The sequence below is a fragment of the Dendronephthya gigantea genome, unplaced genomic scaffold, assembly GCF_004324835.1.
Source record: "Dendronephthya gigantea isolate DGI-Jeju-01 unplaced genomic scaffold, DenGig_1.0 000004F, whole genome shotgun sequence".
NCBI classification, from domain to species: Eukaryota; Metazoa; Cnidaria; class Anthozoa; order Malacalcyonacea; family Nephtheidae; genus Dendronephthya; species Dendronephthya gigantea.
Window position 1 is genome coordinate 3,452,937 of NW_021163014.1, and position 10,212 is coordinate 3,463,148.

General features: G+C 35.7%; 1 long non-coding RNA gene across 2 annotated transcripts; it reads left to right on the forward strand.

Annotated features, from left to right (window-relative positions):
- Positions 1–3,568: 3,568 nt before the first annotated feature.
- On the forward strand, positions 3,569–6,422 carry LOC114515690. Of its 2 annotated transcripts, XR_003686234.1 has the most exons (4): positions 3,569–4,331; positions 5,019–5,109; positions 5,424–5,587; positions 5,914–6,422. It is a non-coding gene; the product is annotated as an uncharacterized LOC114515690 (long non-coding RNA). The 2 variants fall into 2 exon arrangements; XR_003686233.1 differs by having other exon boundaries at positions 5,424–6,422.
- Positions 6,423–10,212: the final 3,790 nt, after the last annotated feature.

Below are 10,212 nucleotides of genomic sequence, written 5' to 3' on the forward strand. Positions count from 1 at the left end.
GCGGTATTCTCTTACTCTGGAATTGTTTACATGCATGTTGAATGTTTTTCAGATCAATGGGCTGCTATACTAAAGAAGTTGTGCTATTAAAAATTAGCTACTTACATGGTTCTAAATACATAAATGCATTAGGTATTATTACATAATGCATTAGGTATTATATGTAATGCATTTAGATTATTCTTATTTGTTAACCCTAGCAACCATGCAACTACTGCATTTTTTCAGGATAAACTATTTCAAAACTAGGTCAACTTAATGACATGCAAGTGGTACAAACAATTGTCAATACCATTGGTAAATAATTTTGTTTTTTAAGTTCTTAAAGGATTTCATACCTCTTTTTCTACTTTGTTTTTTAACTCTTCAGATCCATCTCTTGGAAGCAGTTTAGTAAACTTGATCTTTCTTTGAAACATTGTTGAAGGCATGTTGAGCAGAGATTTTGTCGGATGCTTTTTTCCCCATTTCCGTCTCAATGTATTGTTCGAAAATGTTTGAAATACCAATGAAACCACGAGCTCTAAGGTTTATGACCTTTCCCACAATTGATTTAGACCACTTTTCATGCAAGGGATTATTATACACCCGTTGATATTTCGGCTCCAGTTTTGCAACGAAAAAAGGCGGGAGATTTCCTGCATAATCGATATGTAATAATGTAAAAGTGTAACAAGTCGAACGGCTGCATCGCGTAGCCCAAAATATTTAGATTTATGTTCAAGCCAGTGATTCAAACGCGTAAACAGTATAATTTATAGTAATACTTTTACTAAAAAAATTATATTTTATAATTTTAGAGGCCACAAGATTTACATAGGTACGAAAAATAACTATTGATATGTGATAAAATAGATTGTTTTACTGTTTGTGTGTAATCACGCTACGAAATCTAACAAGCCAAGTTTCCCAAGATTTTGAAAACCCGTTTTTTCAAACATCGACATTTAGCGGGTAGATCGAAATTTGAAAATCCCCACGAGGAAATTAAAGAACATGCAAGCCTTTCTCTATCGGAATTATTCAGTTTTTGGCTACAAAATTGTAAAACGAATGGCACGGAGGACGTAGAATGAGGCGCTATTTTCCCACTCCTTTTGTTTACATTTTGTCTACATCTCGCATTCTGGTTGGTTGAAAACGTAAACAAATACGCTGATTCGCTAACATTATTCACCCTTGTTCCTCTCACCTCATCAGATGAAAATAACACACAGCATTATAATGTTGCCCATGCATATACAAAACAGAAATTGCAAAAATTAAGAAAATGATAAGATGCACTAACTAGAAAGCACTGCTTAGCGGCACTCGTACTCTACCAGTTCAATTTTTTGTATAATAAACATCTGGACTTAACTTAACACAGCTAGTACATACATATGTAAATTGTAAGGCATGCAAGGGAAATAATTATTTTAATTCCATGACTACACTTTCATTTTCATAGCCATAGGTAAGAAACTGTTTTATTGCGTGGATAGAGTTCAGCTGTTATCTTGACATTCCCCTTTTGAAATCGTAGTTTCAAAAAAGAACCATCTTTATTTCCCGCACCATGCAAGCGCAACATCACATGTTACTTCAACAATCCTAATCATCTTTTCGATGGATGTTTGATTCAGTGTGAAATGTAAATTCAGACGTCGACCGACAGTCTGAATTTGCATAATAATGCAACCGACTTGAATAATAATTTGTGGGGAAAAAATTTCGATTGATCACCGTCAAATAATTATTATAGCTAATAATTCATTAATTTTTGTTATCAACGTGGCGCGCCTCTGAAGTATGGACCTTAATATAGTTTTATGCGGCGATGGGCAGATATGGGTATATGTAATTATGACGAAAAGTCTATTTGCTGATATGTTGATAGAAAAAAATAATTATCCGCGAGTTATCTCGCATCAAACACCTCGGTATGAAAAGGAGTAAAAAGACATTTAATGCAAATCCATAACTCCAGTTCATTATTTCATGTCTATTCGCTTTTGATTGTAGTCTGTTGATGTTTTCTATGCACGAGCAAATTAGATTTATTCCAAAGTGGCAATATAAAGAAGCACCTACCCACAAGTGAACTGATCAGTTTAGCCATCGTAGTAGCTCTTCCCACGTAATGCATATGAAGCGCAATAACAAAAACAATTTCACATGCATCTAACTGCTTGATGCCCTTATTATAAGTAAAAGTCACAGATTAATCAATTAAAATTAGTATAATTATAACCGATTCCATGTTGTTGGATAAAGCGCACTAAATAACAGGTAATGTAGTCACTTAATTACTATATACTTATTGTCCCCCTCTGCGTATGAAATTAAAAGATGCATAATTTGAAACTCCCAGGTTATAACTTTTGTATAGCCACGGTCGTCGTTTGGGTGCGAAGACACCCGGGCAAAGAGGAAAATTTTCCCTTTCTTTTTCATGTCCGACTGTGTTAAGACTGAGTGCGCATGCATGTCAAGCACCGCGGTGCCCAGCGTCATAACTAGCTCGTAAAACATGCTACATGAGCACACTGTACGTTTAAATATGCTATACGTTTGGATACACGTTGTTGCCTCCAATCATCGCTTAAAGTTTAAAAAGAATTGTTGAAAGACAGTGGATTTAATTTGTGCTGTTTTGGTGTTTTGGTTTAGCTACAGTACTGTCCCGAAATAACCTAACAAAGGCCGCGGTTAACCGAGGTCAAACTTCGGTCTGATCGCGGTTGAACTGAGGTCAGACCGATTTGGAACCGCGGTGAGCTCGAAACGGAGGTTAAACCTCGGCCTAATTCGGTCTGTCAGACATTTCTTAAGATTTTTTCGATTTGGTTATGGTGTTTTCCCTCTCAGCTGTTGTAACATTTCGTTCGGAAGCGAACGGCCACTGCGAAGGTATTTTTTTCCCTTCCGGTAGTCTAGTCTGCGGTTTCCATCGGTCGACCGCAACCAAACCGCAACCTAACCGCAACTGCAGTATTAGGTTCTGAACAGTACTGTAGGAAATCTTGAAAGAAAAAAGAAATACACCACGAAGAACCTCACTCAAGCCATCAGCTGTTGTATGGGGCGAGTTATTTCCCCCACAATTCATTGGATCGTTAAACCATCCAGAAACAACACAGCAATAAACAAAATTAATCAATAGTATCATAGAATATAAAGAGAAGACGGAAAGCACTGGGCTTACACATTTGAGGGAAAAATTCCTTCAAAATGACAACCACAAGGCATGGATAGATCACAGTTAATAGGTTGCAATCTTTTTACGACAGTCCCGTCTCTCTCTTTTGTCATTGCTATTCCCCTATTATTTTACAGTCATAATTATGTAAATAAGTTGTAGAAGTCTTGAGTAGAAGGGACACTTAGCAGGACAAGGAATGCTATGCAGCTTCTTAGAGTAGAATCCTTAAGACTAACAACAATAAAGTATTAAGCTGTGAATAACGGTAAACCAAACTATCAATATCGGTAGCCTTATATACTATAGCATATACTGTATAATTATACAGTATAGGCTATAGTAATTAGGTTGTCTTTAAATAATCAAAATAATTTCCCTCCCAAATTGGGGCTCATCGTTCATCTCTGCAGCTTTACACCTATGCACTTCATCAAAATTAATAACAATCATCTAAATTATCCCGATGGTTAGCTAGATCTTCGATCGCAGTATTTTATTTTATAATTTGTAAAGTGCATTCTATTTCATTCTTATACTAAGTTATTTAACATATAGTCACTAGTCAGTAAGACGAAAAGCGCGGTTTTGTCATTTCCTGAAAACGGCTCGACCATTTCTCACACACATTAGCCGATCCAACATTATAAGCAAAAAATTAAGGCATCACACTTTAATATGAGAATGTTATGAATGTAATATATGCATATGACGTATGTTATTATCTGCATTATATTTTTGGCCTATAACGCTGGATCGGGTAATGTATATAACTATAGAATAGTATACATGGATATATCATATTTATATTTAAATCCACCTTTCCAGTGCTTCGTAAATTGTTTTGTATTTAACTTTGTCCTTTGTCAGTATCTGCAATAGAGACCGTTTGTAATCGTAATGTTTCAACTGAATTTTTCCCGGTAAAACTGTTAACAAATTATTAATAGAGAAATTGTTCACGAACTTTGATTTGAATGCGTAAATGCCATGTCAACGTCTTTTCCACACAAATAAATTATTCTGACATATCTAGCCTTGTCATGCATGGTTTTATATTGAGAGGAGTAAACGTTGTCCGCTCATTTTATCGCTTGGAGCCTTTGACTGAAGACTGAACATTTGAAATATTGCTCGATTGTAAATATTTGTAAGTATGCGATTCATTTTTTATTCAAATTCCTCAATTATCTTTTCGCGCCCAGATTTATTTTCGTTTATCATTTCAGTTAAAGCTTGGCGTATATAAGGGGCTGTTTACATGAGCACCATTACCCGAGATTCAACGAAGCGTGAGATGATTTATGGGCATTGAAATGGGAAGATAACATAATCCTGGCAGTCGTATAATCACCACAACAATAGCATGTTCTTGTTCGGTGTCATAAAGACTTATATCACTACCTCAAAGTCCTCTCACGCTTCGTTTAATCTCGGGTAACCGGGCTAATGTAAACAGCCCTTAAGACTGTTGATAATTCCGCAAAGCGACAACAGTGCATGTATAAAAAATATAGCTAAAATATTGTACAGTATTTTCTATCTGGAGGTGGGAGGCGTTCCAAACGAATCTCTTTTTGTTTTGGCTATTAATTTTACAATAGTCGACATTTTCTCTTTAAATCATCACTTCATTGAATTCTTTCCCACCTCCATGTATATTACATGCATTTATATAGCTAACTTTTTCCTTTCTTTGTCATTTCAATAAATTCTTCAATCATGCACGCAGTAATGTGCATTAAGTCAACACGGCAGTGCATGTTGCGTTCGGATGGCGATTTGCGTTACTGCCTATGAACTAACGTATTGATAGCTTGAAATATTTTTCTTTTAGATCGCCATGAATTCTAAATTCATTATCTGCTTGTTTCTTGTGATGTTCACCGTCTCGAATTCAAACTTGGTGAAACGACGGGTGAACTCGGGTATGATTTTTAGCATTTCTCACGAAGACGAATATCCGCCATTTTTGGGGCACCGTTTCTTTAATTTTCTTAAATGCGTTTAACAATCATGGCAATGTAAGAAGAGTCCATAGACCATTTCAACAATAAATTAAGCCCAAAATTATAGACAGCCGCCCTGACAAGGGCTTGCGCTCACAATTAAAAACTGGCGGTACGTTCGTCATCCCGAGAAAGGCTATTTCATCAAAACTTTAGAAAATATAGAAATATTTTGTTTATTTCACTTATATACGTCTGCTGCTGCATTTTGATACAGCTTATATTGCCTTTAGAAAATTTTTCTGAATGCGAAATAAACGGCATGTTTTGTTGCATTATTGGATTTTTTCCTCCGAGACATTGTGATTACAACGGCGAATATCCGAAATATGAGTGCCCTCCCCATAAAACTTGTTGCAAGGATGCGAACAGTTGTTTCTAATGCTGCCATAATAAGGTACATGTGTATATATATATTAGACTAACTATACCATTTAATTTATTATATGGCTTGATATGCCATACGTTAATCATGAAAGCTAACGTAGCTAATATAAGAGAAAAGATATTATAAATATATAATCAATTCTTTATTTATTGTTTTCTATATATAAAAAAGATTGCTGCCTATACATATATAGTTGAAAATTGATACAAACAAGATAAATATTAGCAAAATATACATAATTCATGTGTGTATCATTGTATCATGTATAATCATTTATCTTTGAACTATATTTTAGACTAACTATGCTTATAGCATTTTTTAAACTTTCCTGTTAGATACCGAAAAGGCTTAAAGTTATGACGTGGAAAGTATAGTTATAGAAAGGTGGACAAATACATATGATATTACATGATTTGAATTTGTTGAAACGGGATTAGAACTTCAATAAAGATTAGAACAGCTTTACTGGTGTAGTCTTATCATGCATTGTTCTTTCCAAACCGGCTCCATGTATTTTTTGTAAAGGGAAATTATCACCCCATGCTTCCAGAAATAAAAAATATGTCTAACCGCATAAAAGGTGAATATTTTCTTAGGGGTAAGCATAAAAAAAAATTCTGTAACATAAATAATTTCCCTAACATGCACATTCGCGCCAATATTCCTGTGCACTGAATCTATATAAATCGCGATTCTGTTTCGCTTAACATATTCGCCTGTACATAGTTCGTCTGGATAGTTTGTCTTGTGCACAGACGAATAATCTGCGAGACGGATCATTCGTCCGGGAAAAAATACGATCCCTTACATTACTCCGCTCCACAACTACATTTAGTCCACTTCATCAACGGACAGAGAAAGAGGAACATGGAGAAACATCAACGGGCTATATAATCAAAAGCGAATGGTCATGATCTATATAACTGATTAACTAGAGATACATGCACGCTGCAACCCTTCGCCATTAATTTTAAGCGAAGGACTGCATTTCCTGAGCTAGCCAGACCTTACCCTCCGCGTATGATGAAATGCGGACTTATAAATAAGCCGATAGCTGATGTTTCAATTTTTTCGGAAACAAACACGTACAGTCGTAAGGTGAAGTAAAACCACCAAATTTTCTACTCCCTTTATAGTCACAGTTTATGTGACAGTTAATACATGCAGTACTGACCAGAAATTAGGTTCAGTCGCGGTTCGGTTGCGGTCGACCAACATAAACAGGACACGAACGCAATAAGGGAAATACGATCACGGTTGCATGCCGTTCGCGTCCGAACGGAATGTTATCAACAACTAAGAGCGACAACATGCACAATAACCAAATCAAAAAAATGTGAAGAAATGTCTGTCAGATCGAGATAGGCCGAGGTTTAAACTCCGTCTTTTTGGCGGTTCGACTTCGGTCTGACCTCAGTTCAACCGCGATCAGACCTCGGTTTGACCTTACTCCTAGCTTAACCGCGGTTTTCAGTGTTAGGTTATTCTGCGTGGACCATACTAGCTGCATGTATTGAGAGAAAGCTTTAAGCTTTGCTTTAAGTTTTATTAAGCTTTACAGTATAAAATATTTACGTGCTGTACCTACAAGCTAATTTGATATCACCATGTAAACGTACAAGAATATTGTTATATAATAATCAGTGTTATATATATATTATACATATTATTCGATATACTATATGCCTGTATTTCAGATTGAAAAACAAGCATCACAAGCCGTAACGCGTAAATAACAAATATACCATATTCGTCCTATGGCTATTTTACTTTTTTCAGTGAATTCAAAACAACATTGTAACATGTAACTGCTTGCAGAACCGGTGAGCTGCCTGCGTTATACACATGCAACGGTCAATCCACTTATAATAGTTTCGGGTAATTTTAGATATTAAAAATAGTTCACCTAATGCGAAAAATATATTACCCTCGACTTCACCCTCGATATTGCCGATCGAAAAATGCGATAAAAATCGACCCTCGACCTTACTCGACCCTCGACCTTACTCGACCCTCGACCTTACTCGACCCGCGACTCACTACCCTCGACCCTCGACCAAAACCCAAACTCCAAATGAATGGACATTATTTTGCTAATTAGACGCCTGACGGTGTAAGTTTTACATTTCACACTTCACAATATATGAAAAATTCTGTTGTATTATTGACGAAGATCAATCGAATTTTTTCCTACAAATAAACGGACATTATTACGTCTAAATTTACATTTCACCCTTCATCAAACATCTATCGAGTATCTTCGCACTCAAGCAAAGACAAATTATAACCGTGGAATTTCAAAGCATACATCTTTTAATTTCATATATCTTAACCATGAGGTGACAAAAAGTATATAGTTTATATTTGGCACTAGCGTGTACTTCATCCATCAAGATGCATTCGTTTATATTCGTAATATTTGGATTAATTTGTGATTTTAGTTATAATACGGATGTATCAAGCAGTTCGATGTGAAATTGTTTTTGTTATTGCAGCTCATTATACGTGGGAAGAACTACTATACGATGGCTATAAACTTACCAATTTACTTGTGGGTAGCCCCTTCTGGATATTGGCACCTTGGAATTAATTTAGCTCCTGCATAGAGAGACATCGACTATAATGAAAAGCGAATAGCGGTATGATTTTGAACAGGAATTAAATGAGTTGGCATTAAATGTCTTTCCATTCTTTTTCATACCGTATTGTTTGATGCTGGAAAACTCTTGGAAAACAGATTTTTCTCTCAACATATCAGCAAATTTGCTCTTTTCTTCATTATTCGCACATCGCCGCATAAAAATACATTAAGATCGATGCATACTTTAAAGGATACAACGTTTGGATACAACAGGTTGTTACCTACCTATTCTAAGTCAGATCGAGTGCAGGAGAAACGAAATAACAGGATACCCTAATTATATTCAATCAATATCAATTCGCTTCTTTAAAAAACAGCTTGCAGTCATGATCAAAGACTGAATTTCGTGCTACTTAACAGTAACATCAATATAATTTTATTATTTATTGATGTTTCTGATCCATGCAAGCATGCTATAATTTCACTGGGGAATGTCAAGATAACAGCTCCGCTTTATCCACACAACAGTTTCTTACCTATATGCGAATGAATTTGTCGTCATGGAGTTAAAATTTCCCCGTTTTAGAAGTTCAATTTACATATGCATGCAACGTGTTCAGGAAGTCCAGATGAATATTATTCAAAACATTGGACTGGTAGAGCACGAGTGCGGTTATACACTTGTTGTATTTTTCGTTTTCTTTATTTTTGCAAACTTCTTTTTTGCATCTGGGCGACATTAATGCTGTGTATATAGTTATTTTAATCTGATGAGACGATGGGTGCACTTTTGTCGTTTATTATTCGAGCATGATCTCTGCCGGAATCTAAACAAGTATGTTGAATCAAATTGCTGTACTCCAAAATATTCTGCACAGTTTAGGCATGGTGCATGTGCAATAACAGAAATAATTTCACATCTAATTGCTTTATATAACCGTATTATAATAGTAGTGTTGTATATAGTCGTTATTGGTTAAATTAATAACGCAGATTAATCCGGCCATTGCAGTTATATATAATATAGACGGTTGCGTTTTGTTCCACGAAAAACACTAAATATAGCTAATGTACGGGTGTCTCAATAGTCATGCAGGCAGATACACGATCAAAAATGAGTGAAAACGTACCATATAAGGGGCAATTTCATTTCATGCTAGAATTGCAGTTCAACACTTCTTAAAACCGTTTTGATATGTCGGCGAGCTTAAATTTTCTTGTGAGGGCTGGCCGACAGCTTTTACTGACAACGTTCGGATATGCTTGACAAGCGCCATGTTGTTTGAACCATAGAGATGAATCGATTATAAATAACACTAGAGGGGGCATCGAGGAGAAATTGGGGAACGTGTTAATGGAGGGCAAATTCAAGTCCCGGATGTTCACTCATTCACGATGTCCGCGGCCAAAATATGTCGTTTTTAACGAATTTTTTTATTTCTAAATGGTTTTCCTCCTAATATATCATCTTAGGATGTCTAAGGTAGTAAAACCAGTTCCAAAAAGCACTGTTTTTCCTTAAAAAACCGGCAAAGCGACCTGAAAAACGAATATATTTTTTTAAATACAAATTTCAGTTGTTGCTAAGGTGGTTGTCGAGCAAGAAATTCGATTGTCCCGTTGGCTTGTAGACTTTCTCGATCTATTGGTGGCACAAATCATCGCAAAAATTTATCTAATAAATTAAACGAGGAATTATTGAGGACTGCATGCATGTAGTGGAGCCATTAATACGCAGCAATAAAGAGGTATAGTATAATGTAGTTAAAGTTGGTCGTGTATATTTACATAAAGCTGTCTCTCAAATTTACATATTGCGTCTTATAAATGATTCATAGAAATATAAAGAAAAATTAATATTGATATGGCATTGAAATCTTTTATTATAATTATGACTACAAATGCCGCGAAAAAAATCTCGTGTGTTTGAACGTGCCGCTATTTAGTAAAATACCTCGTTTGATTTGTTCTAGAATATAACTGCGTTGGATAACAAATTAAAACGAGCCGAACAGAGAACTGATTAATATTGCCCGTAAGGACGAGCCATCCG